This window comes from Rhyacophila brunnea, unplaced genomic scaffold, assembly GCF_057557595.1.
Source record: "Rhyacophila brunnea isolate RB1 unplaced genomic scaffold, BYU_Rbru_1.0 scaffold_12, whole genome shotgun sequence".
NCBI lineage: Eukaryota > Metazoa > Arthropoda > Insecta > Trichoptera > Rhyacophilidae > Rhyacophila > Rhyacophila brunnea.
Window position 1 is genome coordinate 32,860,833 of NW_028232774.1, and position 19,514 is coordinate 32,880,346.

Here is a 19,514-nt window from a genome sequence, read left to right on the forward strand (position 1 = left end):
TTTTTTTAAATGGGTAGCAGAATATAAAGTATAGACAGCCATAATGATATCGAATATTTACTAAGGTGAATTATTATAACCCGAAATCGTTTTCATTTATATCAAATCCATCTTTAATATGGTGACCGTACTGAAATTAGATTTTATATAATATAATAAGGATTCCATTATACACAAATTTTTATTTATCAGTAAAAATAGATATTTTTATAAATATACACAAAACACATTTAGTACAATAATTATTTAGTCAAAAATATTTGCAATACCTATATTACAAAAAGCTTAAATTGTTATTATTAAGTTTTTTTTAATTTCAGTGTTGTATATAAAAAGTTATTTTTATCTTGTAATTATTTTTGAATTCAGAACATAGATTTAATAGGTAGAGCGAATGGTTAACGGTTAACCAATATTCTCATAGAACAAATCAATTAAAAACCGTATCTGTATGTGGTTTAATGTTAATGTTTATTACTACAATTTTAATCATTTGCCAGTAATACAAATATTTTATCAAATATTATCAAATTCATAGCATTTTCATATATTATTCCATTTTATAAATCTTATATATAAGGCGTTGAATTCTAATACAGAATGAATCTTTAATAATGAATAAAAATTACTTTATATAATAAAGTTTAATTATGAGAAAACAGAAAAGTTTCAGAATCTACCTGTTAAGGTCAGTGTACTTTTTGATATCGTATTAATTTAATAATAATACACTGACGCATGTATACCTATATGGAAAGAGAAAATATGTGGCGATCTTCGCTTCACTGGACGTGAAGCTGCGACCACAGGTTTCATTGTCATATTGTGAAATTTGTTCCTAACTACCTAACCGTCCACGGACGCCCTTTGCGATCAACATTTTATTTTATGGACAGAGTTGTTTTTTGGATTAACAATGAACGTGAATTCATTTGTGATTTGCCATGTCGCTACTTCAAATTAATATTTTAATTATTTTTTTTTAGTTTTTATTTCTCCGATACTGCCATGTCGAAATGTGTATAATTATTTATTTAGTATACTTCTTATAATAAATAATTTCGAAATTGTAAATAAAAGATTAATCTCCAAAATGTTGGAATTCGGTAAATTTGAACCAATAGGTTAATAGGTTGAGACTGGCATCAGTATCACATACGGTTGATCTCTTTGTAAGTTACGATAACTCATTATGATGCATTAATGCTCGCATACAAAAGGATAGTACAATAGATACATTAGAAGAATAGGTCAAAGTCATATATGAAAACCTAGAATAATTATGTTCGCTAGATTTCAAAATCAGCCAAGTCCACCTTTAGGTGTTTTTGACTTTTTGTGAATTCCTGAAGAACTACTGATTTCTAACATTTCTGCATTATCAAAATGTGGAATTTATTAATTTAAAATTTTCTACACTCGAAATAATATAAACTTTCACCCGTGTGACTGTGTATTTGAGAAAACAAAAAGCTGTTTTTCTCCCATTCATCTATTATGGACTTGGCTGATTTTGAAATTTAATAACACAATTACCTTTATTATTATATCATATTATAAAGCGGGTATGTCCTACTTTAAACAGGCTGTGATTAATTCACTATCTACGACAATTTGTCATTGTTATTTGCCAACTAAACAAATATATCTTCACCTCAATACTACAACTTAATAACTCTGATTTTGGACATTGTTGGGAATATGAAATTTAAACTTTCTTTGATAAACATAAATCTAAGCTATAATTATTATAATAACAATGGAAAATTGTGTCGCCACATTTCAAAATCAACCAAGTCCACCTTTAGGTATTTTTTAATTGTTTGTGAATTGCTGAAAAACTACTGCTTTCTAACACTTCTGCATTATCAAAATGTGGAATTTATTAATTTTAAATATTCTATACTCGAAATAATATAAACGTTCACTCTTGTGACTGTGTATTTGGGAAAACAAAAAGCTGTTTTTCTTCCTTCTTTCTTCCTATTCATCTATTATGGACTTGGCTGATTTTGAAATGTAGCGACACAATTCTGCTTGTCTAATTGGAAACAATTAACAATTGTATGACAAAATATTGTAGATTAGATTTATTATTTTATTTATTTAATGCATTTATGGTTTTAAAGTTATATAACATTTTCAAAAACGTTCCCATTAACATTTGGCTTACCTAGTTATATCATTCTGTATAAAAGTAAAGGTAGAAGCATATTCAATAGCTATCTCAAAAACAGTTAAAACTAAGTTAGGTATCTAGTTGTAGTATTAAGGTGACGATATTTTATTTGGCTTAGCTTAATAAATGCTAAAAATAATAATAAAAAAAATGGTAGTTGCTTCCGCAAAACATAAAAAGTTCGTTATAAATCAATATATTTTTTTAAACATATCCATCGTTAGTATAACGTCTTTATACGCATTGATTCGTTAACCATCTTTTGTACACCGTCAGGCATGTATTGATCTATCGGTTACGGTAACCTGAAGGTGTTCATCTGTCATGTTGAAATTTTGCTTACTTTTCATGAAAATGCAGTTTCACACAAATACGATGAATTAACCAAAACCTGAGTGTAGAGTTTCTTTTAATTATGCCGAAGTTATGTTACCATAAAAATTAAGGAAGATTATTAAGGTTGCATTCTCTAGACATTGCGTGGATTTTTTTATATTGTAATATTAATAATAATATGCCTAAAATAAAAACCAGTTGCGAGAATATTGATTGATTTGTGCAGGTATTTAATGAATCAACGTAATGTATTAATACTTATTTTTAATTTATATTTAATATTATTTTAATATGAGAAAAGATGACAACACTCTAATCCGGCCTCAAATTACAAGGCCCGTTTACATTTATTTCCATGTGAGATTAAGCGATTTGGGACATTCGTATGAATTCGACACTAAATAAAGTTGACAAGTGGTCAAACCTGTGCCCGCCTCATATGTCCACAGTGATGGTATAGTTTTCGTCATGAACATTGAGAAAACCCTTTAATTAATTTAAATTTGAAATTGCACTTTCGATAACTTACTTTACGAATCCAAAATGAGCTAAATATAAAAAAAGATGATTCTCTGTTTTATGATATTCTGTAGTCTGTATATACAGTTTGAACCAGGCTTGAGAGTGGATAGGTATATTGTTTGGGCACCACATCAGTTGAAGTATGGCCTTATGATGGAGAGGGTTTAAAAAAAATCTTGACACTCCTTTACTTGAGGTTGTGTGAATACTATCCGTGGCTTTATCCAACTGAATTTCTCTTAGGTATGCTTACATACTGCAGTCTGCAATTTAGAAGAGATGTTTATTTAGCTATGTATTTTTTCAACTTATACGAGGTTTAAAAGAGAACTCTGTAATTCTGGGTAGTGTTGACCTATGTGTTCCTGATGACTATCTTATAAATAGAGAGCATCAGCCCAATGTGTTGAACCAACCTACCACTGGTATGCCAATTTGGAAATTGGTTGATCGATAACTATGCTCAACCAAATTGCTTCGGGTGTTGATATATTCCACTTGCGTGAGAGCGAGTTTAGCTGGACGCTATTTAATAAATTCTTAAAATAGGGTCTTCTTAGCAAACTCGGTGTACTTCTTTGAACTTATATTGGTGTATAATTGTATTTTCACTGCGTTTGTATGTTTATATTATGTTCTCTTTTTCTAGTTATGCAATTGTGTCAATTATCATACAGAGCACGATCACTATTTATATAAATAATCAAGAAAATTGTCTAAAATAATATGTTGCTTTTATAATATAGAAACTGTGAAGCCTTTTAATTGACAACTATAATTAAAACTAATGAATCTAAATTTATTTTTAAAGTAGCTAGTTATCACTCTTCGCCCAGGAAATATACTGTGTCCAATATTTAAAAAAAATGATTTTATACCAGATAATAGGAGATCGTTGGTACGTGCAGCAATGCATATTGTTTTAATTGTTATTTTATTATTTTCTTCCTTTAACCCTCCACCATGCATTTTAAGATTTTGTCAAATTAAAAATAAAAATAAAATATTTAAGTGTAGGTACAAATAAAAAATGTTGAAGAAAACTTTGTTCCATCAGATGGATCCTTATGTGGTTTCTTTGTCGAAATTTCTCAAGCAAGTTTCAGCAAGTGCCATGTTTTAAACAACAAAAAATTAATGCCTAAATAAATCTTCAGGATATGTATGAAAACTAGTAGACTGAGGGTCACACTTTTTAAATTTTGGTCCTTATTTGTTTGTTTAACCATTCGCTCAAAGTCATATTAAAAAAAATGTGAATTTTTACCAGACCCAGTATTAGAACCCAGGACCCACCATATTCTAGGCCGACACGTTAGCCGCTCAACCATCGTGAGCCTTCTCCTTTGATTCACTTTAATATGTTTAGTTTCCATCAATATAAAAACTCAACATTTTCTTAAGGCAACAGTAGTGTTACCATTGTAATAATATATCGATAACAAGTTTGAACCAATGTGTTATTATAATCTTTGATCAAAGCAGAGCTAGTTTGGTATTTGTTTGAAATTGGCGCCATTTTATCAAAATGCACTTGCTCAACCTATCACCTCCATACCTTTAGTTAGACAAACACATTAATATTGAAAATATCATGTAAATTATCTATACCCGGTACACGAACCCAAGACCTGTGAAACGGACACTCATCTATCACCAATGCTAGTGAATATGGTTATTTACTAAAATTTAAATTACAAATGTAATATATAATAATAGGTGGTTCTCGTGGTACAGTACGTAAGGCGCTGGCCTTCCACCCGAGAGTTCTGGGTTCGACCCGGTGAAGACACAATATGTATGTGATTTTCTCAGAGCCTGGGTGTTTGTGATTGTTCAAAATTACTAACAACCACCTTATACGAAAAAGCAAGGATATGGTTATTAATAATTCTAAAATATGTATATATATAATAATAATATGCGTGCGCTATATCATAAACCTTTACCATAATGTCAAATAAAATAGAATTATAAGTCAAAAGATTAATGCATAATCTATTATAACATATCACATAAAAGAAAGCAGGTTGATAGATATTCAAATTTTCTAAACGAATAATATTCGGTTTTATTTTTAAGAAACATGTTTTAATGTGGTTTTCACGAACAGATCAATTAAAATAACTATGTTAATGTGTAGTTTCTTTCGGCTTTGAGTAGATTTATTATATCTTCACAATCTAATCTATGAGGAATGTCTTATTGCGGACGTATGAATGTTGAAAAAATAATGGTTTACAAAAGCAGCCATTTTTAATTTTCGTTTGATTTCATAAATGATATTATTCCTGTTTTTAAATCTTCTTCTCTTCTTAGGTCATTTATTCCCCTTAGCTGTTGCATATGGATACCACACGATGCTTCCAAGAATTTCTACCGCTCGGTAGTCTTCTTGCGTCATTCTAGGTTATACTACCGTCCCGTAGCTCTGACGTATACACTCTATAGATAATATTTAGCTGCCTTCTAGGACAACAGAATCCAGTTGGTTTGAAGAACATACAAGCCAGATTGAATTATATCTCTCCTGGCGTCCGCACCACGTGTTCAAGCCAGGTTCGACATCACCTTTTTACTATAAGTCTCAAGAAAATCATTACATCATATTTATCAATTTGATACCATGATCTTAATATGTAACTATATACGTGCATGGATTTACTTGCAGCAATAGTGTGTATTTTAAACTATCGTGACAATAACTGTTTAAACGTAAAAGTGCTGACTGTCTCTCCAATCTCATTCTTCAAGAGTAAGCGAGACGTGATGTTGTCATGTTACGGTACTATTTGACAGGTCGTAAAAATCGGCTGCGGTGCAGTTAACTTTTTTGCCGACTCGTTCGCCACTATTGTTCTACTGCGCAGGCGCAGATCGAAAAAAATCCCAACTGTCGCATGATGAATCAGAAGCTTCCAAACTTCTTTGATTAATGCATGCAATCTTGCAAATTGCCTGACAATACGTGTTTACACGTGCATTTTCTTGTTATGACCGCGATTATACGTACTGTCAGCAGTAAATCTATGCACGTGTAAACGGGGTATTACAATAATATAATTATTTTTCATCGAAAATGTTCGTTTAAGGAAGCCTAAGCGCGAGATACTGATCATTACCAGATTATATTTTTCAAGAGTCAGAACTTCACAAGCGGACATGTAAACGGTTGCTCATTGCAAGAGTGGATACAAATATAATTAATTGATGAGACTTATTTAATGATTTATTAACAGACATTTACAATTTCTAATAATTATAACCATTTGGCCATTCGCGTTCGACAACTACTTGTGGATACGACAGGTTACAATAACTTGTAGGTGAGCGTCCGTAATTAAAGATACCGGTCAGGTGTTTATCGCTAGACTGAAAATGTGGAGTGTCTGCGTATGAACTATATACCCGGTAAATGCGTAAGTAAATTGTATCTGATAGATTTCGTTAACCCCACCGCCCTAAAAAAATAATATTAAATAGTTAGGGATAATTTTCTTACTGCATTCTCGTCCATTTTTCTGTATGCGCGTCTGCTCTCTGATACAGATATTTAGTCATTACTAACGATAACAGTTTAGCGACAATAAAAATGCGAATATTAATCGCTTGTTTTACCGTAATTTCTCAGTATAATATTGAATCAAGCATTTGTCAGCTGGTTGTGGGTAGGTATACTCGATTAAACTTTACATGTACATTTACATAATGGACAATATTTAAAACTTGCTCTAAAACAACAACACAAGTAAGATATGCGAACGTTAATTTGACAACAGTTGCTTTTTTTCTCACGATTTCCTAATGAGATTCCGTTTTTAACTGCATTTTTGACGCTTTTATAGCGGATTGTTGAAATCTCGGTCGTGGGCAGCTAAAAACAGAGAATATTTCAATTTGTAACCGGTTTTAGTCAGGGAGATAATTCAGTGAAAGACATTATTGTAAAATTGATGATCACGTAACAGTCTCAAAGTTATCGCATGTAAATAAAATCGTCAATGACTACGAATTTAATTAACAATACAAAAATTATTGAACTCATTCAATTTAAATTGACATTTAAAAATGCTCAAATTCAATGCAATAAACAAACCAAAACCTCACCAAAATATTGTTATTCTATTGCTGTACCTATACCAAATTTTCAAACCCAAAAGTGTTTAATATTATTTTTTTAAATAACATAGGTATACACCTCATATGTATACCATCTAGAAAAACACCCGCATTAACCAATTGAACCACGTGAGCGCTACCCAATTACGAGGAAATAACTAGTAGTATATATACATACATCTGAAACTCTTAACGTATTGTGTTCATTTTGCTAATCGGCTTTTGAGGTTTGAATCAAGATACCAGTAATAATAAGTACTCACCTTAATAGCTTGCTGAAGTCAAGATTTCTCCAATTAATATTATTTGGATTGCTGATAATTTAATGGGTAAAACATATTAGCCCAAATCCAGTAGAAGGATTTAGTCCCACCAGGCGTCGTATTTTTTCTAGTAAGTATATATGAGATGTTTTAAAATTATTTAAGTTCAATGACAAGAATTTTACATTCTCATTTCGTGTGAATTGTTCGTTGAATAAATAAGAAAGTGTTATTACTCTAACTTCCTTACCAAAAAAATATTGTAACTCCGTCGCAGAATGTGGGGAGAAATGGAAGCCGCTTGGAAAAAGCTTTCATCCAGCGGTGAATTGATTAATACTGCTGAAGATTATTGTATTTTTTTTTAATTTTATGCATATTACATTCCACATAAATTTGTGTAAAACCATTTAGAACTGCAAGTTATCACAAAAATGGCGGCAGCCATTGCTTGTGTCAGAAAATCAGAATACCAACTGAGCGATGTTAATATTTGTGGAGATTATCGACTTAAAATACTGTATGTGTTTAGTAAATAAATTTAAATATAATACATACCAGAAATAACATAAGGCTCCTTCTATAGTCCGACATTTTTTTGAGAATACCTAATTTTATATAACGTTTTTAAATTGTTAGGAATATAATGTTATTGATATAATGAAATAATTAGTTATTATAATTATTATCATTGACAGTTAAAAATATTTGAATTCTGAATTAATTATATTTAAGTCTTTCATAGTTCATAATATTATTAAATCGTGAAAAAATAGAGATTTTTTTTCTGAAATTACCATGACGCTATTTTTTCGTTCTTCAAAAATATAATTATTAATTTATATTCATAAAACAATAAAAGTATTTGTCTTTCAGGGAAAAAAGTCATTAAATTGTCTTGTAAATATATTTTTAATTTATTGATGCAATATTTAACAACATAACTGTATTTAATAATATAAATATTTAAATAAAATTATTTATTAATACCAAACCGAATATTTGAATGAACAGCTTCATTACATTTTAAAAGAATCACACAATCTAGGAGCATTTCAATGATTGTTAACATCTCACAATAGTCGATTATATAAATCAAACGGAAAATATTTTACAGAAATATCAAAATATTTAATGAAATTTCGTTGTTAAAATTCTAAATGGGTATTTTACTTGTCAAAAAAGTTCGTAAATAACATTGGCTATACGAAATTTTAATGAATATGCTCGCAGTAAATCAATAGAGACCGAATTTAAATTCAATCAATGATTATTCAGTATCTCATTCAGGTCCCAACAAAAGCATTTTTTAAATTTTCAAATATTTAAGAAAGTCTTTAAACATGCCATTAAATAAATCGCAAACTGGTAAATTATGGAAAATGTGTATAGATAACGTAAGATATTTTTATTCCAAACCATTGAACTATGCGGCACTTATTCAAAGCAGTTTTTAATTTTCACTACATTTAGAAAAATTGCGTTTATTTCTTATACTTGCAGTCTTAAATTTTTTACTGAATTTAAGATACTAAATGAATTAACGCCCACGATAGCCGAGCAGTACAGATAGAGGTTTATAATGTTGTGGGTCCTATTTATGAATCCTGGATCTGATGAATAGGTACACATTTATTGTTTTTCAATTTTTGTATGGACCTTATATCTTGAGCTAGACGTGGCTAACGTCTATTTCATTTGTGGAGGCCCATATGATTTAATTATTAGAACAGGACATGGTCAAAAGAAGAAGAAATGGATTAAATAGTAAGTAAATGGACCAACATCATCTTCGGCGAATAATCAGTGAAACGTGTGTGTTTTTGTGTGCATTATATAATAGATTTATGTGAGTTTATTGTATATAATGTTAATTTGGATTTTTGGTTACCTTCTATCGATGCCTGCAATAGACTGATTTAATGAGGGTTACTACAGGGTAACCATGAGATGTCACGGAGACTTAAAGCTTTTGAGATGTGGCTATATAGACGCACCTCAAAATTCCTTGGACTGACCGGGTGACAAATGTTGAAGTTCTCAATCGAATGAAGAAGAACCGAGAAGTTCTACGTAGTATCAAAACCAGGAAACTACAGTACCTCGGCCACATTATGAGAGGATAAAAATAGAACATTCCCCAACCTGTTATTCAAGGAAAAATCAATGGTAAGCATAGCAAAGAACGGCGCCGCATTTCGTGGCTTAAGAACCTCCGTGATTGGTACGAGTGCAGATCCACTGAACTGTTCCGGGTAGCAGACGACAAAGCTAAGATCGCCTTGATGGTGGCCGTCCTCCGCTAGGGGATTGCACAATAAGAAGAAGACTACAGGGTTATGTAAATAAAATCATTAAGAGTGAGCAGTCGACCAAAGACACGTCGAAAAATCAAAATGTATTTTTTTCCAGGTCCGCCATCAAAACCACATCCGACGGCGTTAAATATGTATATTCTATCAACTAAGATACCTACCATTGTCATTGTGTTGAGTAGTTAGCTATTAATGAAGTCTTTAATAATTTCAATATCACACATAAATTATTACAATATGTTTTATATTTGGCAAACGACATGTCTTTTCTTTAATATATCGATTGACACTTTCTATGACAGTCAATTTTATAATGACTAATATATACAAAAGCATTTGTTGAAACTTGTACCATGTACGCCTATCCTAGAAGAATCATTGTCATCCACCAAGCTGATGAAAATGCCGTGACATATTTTGAGGCTTTATCGGTGCATCTGTAGTGCTTATGTGATTTTGCGTTACTGTGACTGTGCTTTTAATAATGCATATCTCGATACCACCATCAAAATCTTGTTGCCATACGAGATAATGAATGAACGACTGAAGATACCAATAATGACAAAAATTTGGTCACAAAAACTATCAATACGTACGAACTATAGTCACACCAATAATATAATTATTTTTACGTAGATACATTTACTAAGATAATGATATTTACCCATTGATTGATTCTTAAATAAATAACTGAAATATTGTAATTAATTCATAACCTTAAATCTTATTTACGATATTTACTATCGAATTTATAGTGCAATATTTGAAAATAGAATTCATTAAGGCTGACATAATATGTCTCAAAAACAAAAACAAAAAAACCTCAAATAATGGGGACAATTAATTTAGCTAAGCATTAAAATAGATCGGTCATTAATATATTAATTATTAAGAAGTTAACATATATTATAATATAAGTATTATAAATACAGAGTATGTAACATATATTCGAGAAATCGGCTACACTCACTACGTTAGAGATCGGAATAATTGATTACATACAGCTTTTTAGGCGTTAATTATTAGGTATTATCTGAACCTTAATTTAGACCATAATAAGGTTTATAATATGTATGTTACATTTTTTGATAGTTGTTAACTATCTAACTGTTAATAGCAAATTAATCAAGTATAATATGCACATAGATCTGAATCTGTCTAATGTGACCACATTACCAAATCAGTTGTCAGATTTTACCGAAGTATAATTAACATAACGAGTGAAGTATTTTTATTTCTTACATATTAAATACTTGATATTGAAAATTAATCCATTTCAATAAAGGGCCGACTTGTCCCTCTATCTCAAATGTCATTGGCAGTAAAACTAAATAGAAGAGGCAGTCTATATTTGAAGTAACATAAAGAGAGTTAGTTAATCGAAATATACTGTTTGGTGTTAAATAATAAATCAAAAAAATATTTACTCCTAAATTAATGTTTTAAAAATAAGACTCTAATGTTTTCAGTACCTATGTATTTAAATAAACAATCATCCTGGCCTACGGGTAAATCTTTTGTGTAAGCTATTTTCTAACACTATTATTATAATTAAATTCATAACTCTGAATCAAAATACAAATAATTAGAGGATTGTAACTAAAATTAGTAACTGTCTAGAATACGATATTTTTTAAACTGAATTCTATCAAGGATCATTAGATAAATAATCTCACCTGTATTTTTATGATTTACTTGCACTATTAATAATATGTCGTAAAGAAAGACTTATTTGGAAGATTACGTAAATTATGGCATTTTAAAATATTTTACTTTTCAGCTGTAATTTATTAACCATGAGTTATATTAAAATATATCTAAAACATAATATAAAAAAAACAAACGTCCTTTTAAATAATTATGATTATCGAACAAAAAATGTCTTTAATAATAATTAAAAGTAAAATTACATTTGGTGGACACTGCCGTTATTTAGACATATCATAACATAACAGTGACATCCCTTGGCAAAGTGCCGCCCTTAAGCAGAATTAGTAAGCTGTCCTTTCTTATTTTACCTTCAAAATGTCTGCAAATTTATTAAGTACTTACCTATCTAGTTATTTCATTATTTATTTTCGACTAGTTTAAACAGACAAATACGTAAAAAATCTTTAAATTGACATACACAGCATCTACGAGTACTATAAACCTAGGCACTCTCAAACAGTGGTAGTTTAATGTGACACTGACAGATTTAGAGGCACCCTTCTTTCAATGTTATGTGTGCGATAAATCGCCATTACAATATGTAAGTATTACAATACAACAGTGATGCACGAACCGCGGCCCAAAATGGCATTTGTTACGGCCCAAAATAACAAGCACTTCATCATAAATACTTTATATATATATCATTAAATTTAAAACAATATAATTTATGTCTAGTCTAGTATATCATTATTACTTTTACCCACTCTCACTGTGGCCCGTGAAAAATTAAAAATTAGACAAATTGGCACTTTTTTTTCAAATATTTTGTGCACCACTGCAATACAATAATACTTATTTTGTCAGAATTTTTTATGCTTTGATGATTTTTTAAACTAAGATACCAGTATGTACTTTATAATGAAGCGACAGCATCGTTTGCTTTATGGAAAACCGTCACTGCTCTCAAAATTTGCAAGTTTTATTATTTTGTATTCGTTCCTTCATTCGCCGCTATTTATAATGTGCCGCATCTATGCAACGTATGACCTACATAACCCCACAAGAATTCACTAATTACTAATATAAAATAGATATGCTCTGTTCTATATAAATGTAGCTGAGAAAATTTAATATTGATAATATTTTATTAATACTGTATGTACACGAACTATATTAAATTACGTATCCGGAAATTTGTACGTAAACAGTTCACCGCATGACACTTATTCGTACGCCGCAGTACGTGAAACATGAGTTCGTATAACATTTTATCAAATAACGAGTTCTTCGTTGAACATTTCACGGTGGAATACATTTCACCGTGGAATACATACTGCGGCGCACGAATAAGTGTCTTACGATGAACTGCATACGTACAACTTACATGTAACCATTAAATTATATTTCACATTATCGATGAAGTGTTCAAACTTAAAAAAAACTACAATAAATTATGATTACAATCATATAAAACTCTCTTACATTTTGACACAATGCTATCTTGTTTCTTGGTTGTCTATTTTGAATCCAAAGTAATGAACGGCCAGAGTCACAATATGTAGTAGAAAATACTCAGTTGTCGGAGATTAAAAAATAATAATATATTGATAACATTACACACTTATACTTTACTTTAATATTTCATGAGAATGGCCGCTGCAATGATCCTAAAATAAAATACAATTATAGATAGCGTGAAAGTCTCACTCTCAAGTTATAATATAATTATATAATTCCAATCATCGTTCACTTTCATTGAATTAAATCACAATGCTCATTTGCGTGTTTACTTAGAAACAGGTTATATAATTTAAAAATGTATTGATGGCCCACGTGAAAACGTTTCGTATATAAATGTCTCAAATTTAACCGTTGCATCCATCAGGGCATTAACATGAAATCTTAAATTAATGAATCAAAAATGAATTGAGCCACATTTTAATTCAACCGAAAAATAATGAAAGTTGTTATAACATCTTCAATTTTACCTATCAGAAAAATCCTAGAAAAATATTTGATGAAATGGAATCTAAACCCACATCCAATGCAATCAACGATGTTTTCTTTTCATGGAAAATTTGATCGCAAAACTCTACAACCATGATTTTGAAACATTGTTATGTTTACGCTATGTAATTAGAAAACACCTATTCATATTTTTATAAATTCCTTTTTCCGAAACTAGTTTATTATACATAATTTAGTATTGTTGTTTCTAAATTTTAATGGTGATTATTAGTTTTTTATAATGTTGCAGTGAGTGGGTAAGAATCTGTCTAATGGATTATTGGCAAGCAATAATAATTTTCCGCGATAAATTATCCAGCCATATCAAATACCATGGAATCGAATTTAGTATGGTTAATGTCATGTTTTATAGCCGTCAATCTAACCTAATCTCTTGGTCTTCCTCTTTCTGAACCTCATCTTCCCACTCCACCGCTCAAAATGTACCGGAGCGCATCGAAACGCAGCTCCAATTCGCGAAATCTCCGAAATTATAGTTCCGTCTCGAGGAAAAATAAATATTTCGTCCCGGTTTGTGAATTACCCAAAACTAATTAAATTCATTACATTAGATATCCATATTTAAAATTGAATACGAAACTATATTATGACGTGTCGTAAACCCCGTTTTTACATGCGGTGCTGACAATTTTTATATGCCTCAAGTTTAAAGACTGTTAGTCCATAATATGACCTTCTAAGCTAAGAAGGTGTATAACGAATAAAATCTAAACCACTTATTTGTATATAATATACATAAACTTAGATGAAAAAATGTCCTCTCTAACAAGAAGATTTGGGCAAAAGCCGGAAGGCGCTGTTGTCGACTAAGTGGGAGGAGCTTGTTAGTTTATAATGAAATTGCGGTTAAAATGGGAGGGGTTTGTAGTTCGCAGTTTTAACACGTAGTCAAGAAGATGTTGTTCGAGTAAACTTGTAGCGTCAATTTTTTTCGCGGTGTTAATATGAAACTCTAAACCGTTTAATTTATAAAATGAATTATAATATATTTTCATCACTGTGGGTAAAGTTCTTTTGTAATTATAATGAATCGAAAAACACACTGAGGATATTTAAAAAAAAAAAAAAAGTATAATTAATGCTCAAGTCAAAACGTTCAACAAAAGGCAAATACACGTTTTTATATATAATATATATAGTACATAATATTATTGTTTTGAAATTAATGCATTTTTTGTAACACAATATCACAAGCTAATTTTTAATTGTATTTTAATCACAAATCAGTGTAATATTTTAATGTAACCTGCTGGTTTATGTTAATTAAATGATTATTCAAAAACACTTATTCTAAAAAGACATTAAATGTTGTCACTGATTATCTGAGGTCATCTCGCTGTTTGATAACGCTATCCTAGTGTTTATAATACTTAATTAAAAGCTAAAATAAACACAATTTTCTATTAATGAGCGGGATAACCCTGACCATTTTAACTGCTTACTTACTGTTTTATATTTATTATAAAAAAATGGTCGTTTTTCATCTAAAATAATACTGTCATTACAAATTTCTGCCACACCTATCCACTATTATACATATTTTTTGTTTAGAGCAAAGTTACCTTTTTACAATGTTTATTAAACTACTTTTGTACAATTTAAGTGTTGTGACATACAAAAACCATGATTAAGCGTTGTCGCAGAAATCAATTTTATTAATAACACAGATTGTATTTGTTTAATGGGGCTACAGCCAAAATCAAGCTTTGGTTTCCTGTTTTCTTTATCTCATCGGCACTCAGCAGTAGGTATATGATTGGCATCCAGTCTTGGTAATCCGGAACCTCCCGAAATAATCCATCAGTCGTATACTGTAAATTGCTGTAAAACGTGACAGCTTTTAGTTGACTTCTGCAAGCTTTCCCATTCAACAACTTTCGGTTACATTACATGTAGGCCAAGCCAAACCTTTAAATAAAAGTTGAAAAACCAAAGTTATATTGTAAAGATTATAATCAGTTTAAAACACTTAAAAAACATAGGTACCTATTATTTATTAAAAATCCTAGAACAAAGTGTAGACCAAGTGATACTCAAACCTAACATCTTTTCACTTTTTGGACATGACTACCAACTGTTGTCTTTTTCTAAGATTTCTTTTAACATGCATATCTTAATAAATATTGCAAAATTATCTAAATTCTAGACTATTCTCTGTAATGTCAACCATATCTTTGGCCGTCGCGTTTCGAGTTATGTAGAAATACTTTAATTCTACGATTGTCTATCAATCCCTGATCATTTTTAAATATTTAAAACTCCAACGGGATTAAAGTTAAACAACCCAAAATTAACAGTGCATCAGATATAAATTTTGCATGCGTTATTCATTAGGAAATCTTCCACAAGTCAGCTGATACGAAATAAAAAAAAACGTTATATTTATTTTTAAGCACATCCAGATGTTTCTTAGATAATTATAGTAAATAGGTATTTATCTCAAATGTCATTGGCATCAATCCATTATTTTGTTGAAGCGCAGAAATTAAAAACCCGATCTTACGGTCACTCTTTCTTACACCTGTTTCTCATTATGACGAAAGCGGTCTTGTTCACAGGTATGATAATTTAATCCGACAGCGCTACACCTATTCTCTATATCCATACTAAATATATTATATACGTTGTTCCGTAGTTGCATCACTGTTGTCAAATAATGACACGACATTTGATTGGTTTATAAACTCGTTGCCCAGATAAAACTGCATTATTTAATAAATAATGCATAAAATTATTCACTTTTTGGGTGGATGAAACACAATTTACGTTTTAGATGAATCAGAGATTAAGGATTTTTTGACAGTTAAAATGTGGTCATTCGATATTATAACTGTAATCAATTATTACGTAATAACAGCCTTATACACGATGAAAAATTCTTTATTGGTAAACCTAATATGCGATGTATCAAGATTGCGGTTGATGAATTTTGACAGATTTGATTTTTTTTTTAAATATGCATTCGTTTGACATAGCTGTTGTCAAAAATATGTACTAATATTTTAAGTACATAGATACCTTATAATAGTAATGCATATTAATTATCTTCATTTGGTATAAGATCGCTTAAGTACTTGTTAAACCAGTTGGATTAATAAATTATGTTACATACTTTTTGACAAGTATATTCAATATATTAAAATACCTAGGTATTCAATTATAATATAAAGTTACATCATTTTATAACTGTTCTGACATAATTTAACTGTAATTTAGTTTAGTTTCGATTAACTGTATTATGATTATAGTACTTATGTACTTATAATACTATTCTCAAACAACAGGATCCACCTTTTAACACCTTCTGAAATGTATATTTAAATGTCAACACCATTTCTTTTTTTTTTTTAAATATATACCTACAGTTAGATCTTTGATAGGCACTGTATAATACAGTATGTAAAAAGTGTACGTATGCAGTTAGCCGTATCACAGTTAACCGTGAACTATAGTATCGAAAACTGATGGCCTTATAGCATTGGGATCAAATTCATGTCTTACGTAGGTAATTTAAATTTATTTTTATTTTCACATACAGTGAAAATTACAAATTATAGATTTAAGACGTTCACAATATGATATTTAAAAGTAAAGAAATAGTATTAAAACAGTGTAAAGAAGGAACAAATATATGCAGTATCACAAAAACAGTATAAAAAGTAAATACCTACTTTGGGTACATAAATTATAAAAAATATATAACATGGAAGCACACCGAATGTGCTAAGTGGACCCTATTTTAAGAATATATAAAACAACGCCCACCTACACTTATCCTTCGTAGGTGGAATTTACCAACATCCGAAACGATTTGGTTGAACAGAGTTATTGCCCTCTCAATTGACATCACCAATGGCAGGTTAAAAACCACCATAATATAAAAGAAAATAGGTAGGTAGGTAAATTAGAAATACAATTATATCGTGTATATTTATAAAAAAAATCTTATAGGTGTTCGTAAGAATCAAGCATTCATTACCTATCAAATTAATGCTATTATTGAATCTAATAAAATTGTAACATTACTGTCTGCAATGCTCTATGAATAACGAATATTTTTTTTATTTCAATGCTATATGGCAATATTTTTCGGATTTTGTGAATTATAAGTATAATGAATGTTTAACCGAAAAATAAAGCGTAACACAGAGATGAATGGAGAAGTTTGTTTGTCAAAAAAGAATATAAAAAAATAATATTTGAAGCAATATTGACTTTGATATTTTTTGTTTAATATATATTATATATATATATATACACTATACATTTTATCAAATAATTATATAAAAAATAATTATTTATATAATATATATACACTATACATTTTATCAAATAATGATTATTGCGTGTCTTTGAATTTGTTGTAATTATCAATATATGTTTCGGAAGAAATGCATGGAAACTTTATGGTACTGGTATCAAAATGTTCCTTGATCATTTTGTAAAAAAAATATTGTCACCGGAATCGTATCGAATTAAAAGTAATAGTAAGTATTTCGAAGTACCGGTCTACACTTTTTACATCCCTAATCATAACATATCAAAGTTTTTATATTAATTTGTGGTAAGTTGACTAAAAGATGGATCCTACGCACACATTCCTAAATTATTTTAAAAATGAAGTCGTGTGTAACGCAATACCCATATTATAAAATAATTAAATTGTATGTAAATGGAATACCTACTTCTTCTACCTTTTCTTCGTCAGGACCTCATGGACTTTCTTTCCCTCCTCCTCTCCCACTCCTTTCGCATTCTACGATACGCAAGGCATGTGTAAATTGCATTGTGAAAAAGTTTTTACACACACGAATGTTTGTTTAATATTCTGATTTGGCATGTCTAAAAAATAAGACAACGCGGACGATACATATAGACACTAATAATCATACAATATAGTAACTGTTAGGCCACACACAATCGATAATCACTTGTGAATGCGACATGCCGCAATAACTTGTAAGTGAGCATCTGTAGTTATAGCTGTAGGCCAAGTGCCCATTGCTGGACTCAAAGTTTGAAGTGTGTGAGTATGTATGGGGACTTGTTTTCCCTCCACCACTCGTTATTGCAGGCGTATACCATGGCGTAACGAACGTTAGGCGCTCTTCAAATTTGTGTCCCAGGAGCAACTTCCCAAGACCTTGGTTAGCGTGCACTAGAGTGTGCGTGATCCCTTATTCGATATAATATATTACGGTCAATTCTCGATGAGAAAAGACCTTCTCGCTCGCCGTAAAATGCCGCAAACTCTTTAAAAGCTAAGAAATTTTCCCTCGTAGATACCAAGTCGCAATGGCCGACCGGGACGTATGGACGTACGATATGTATGGGGACTGTTTCCGGAAAAGTGCGGGGTCCGTGGTTGAAGCGATAAGAAATTATACGTAGTTCCAAAGTAAATGCTGAAGTCAGTGCTACTTGCTAGATTTTATTAACCTATAAATTATTATGAATATTTTTGCGAATTGGATCCCTCCCATATCATTATTTATGCACGCCTGTATATATTATAATATGTGATTATTATCATATTTCAATTGAAAACTGTTCATGCACAATTCCCTCTAAATTCGCAATTTTATTACTGCCTATACGAAAACTTTCATACTTTTTAATAATAAAAAATATGTAAATTACTACGTAAATCAAAAGAACTTGATCTCAAGCTTCAATATTCAAACGTAGTGTTTATTTTGAGAAGCACCATCGTAGACTAGTTTTTTTTTTTAAATCGATATAAGCCGTTTGAATAAAATTAAAATACATTATCAATTTTTACTATAGGCGGAAGATACAAGGCAGCTCATATCTTAAATAAGTAACTGGATTTCGGGAAAAAAAATCTTTAGTAGAATGACAAAACAAAAAGTATTTTTACAAATTATTATACATACCTAATAAAGTTTTATCGTATTTATATATTTACATATATACCTACAAATAAGTGTCTTATTTAAGGGAGGACATGCTCAGCGTGAATGAATGGAGTTATGTGTAAATCTTGCCCATTTTTTGAATAATAAAATCCCTAATTCTTGTCAAATTTCGGGTCACAGAGATTATCAATATAATTTTTTATTGTAAATATTTCACTAT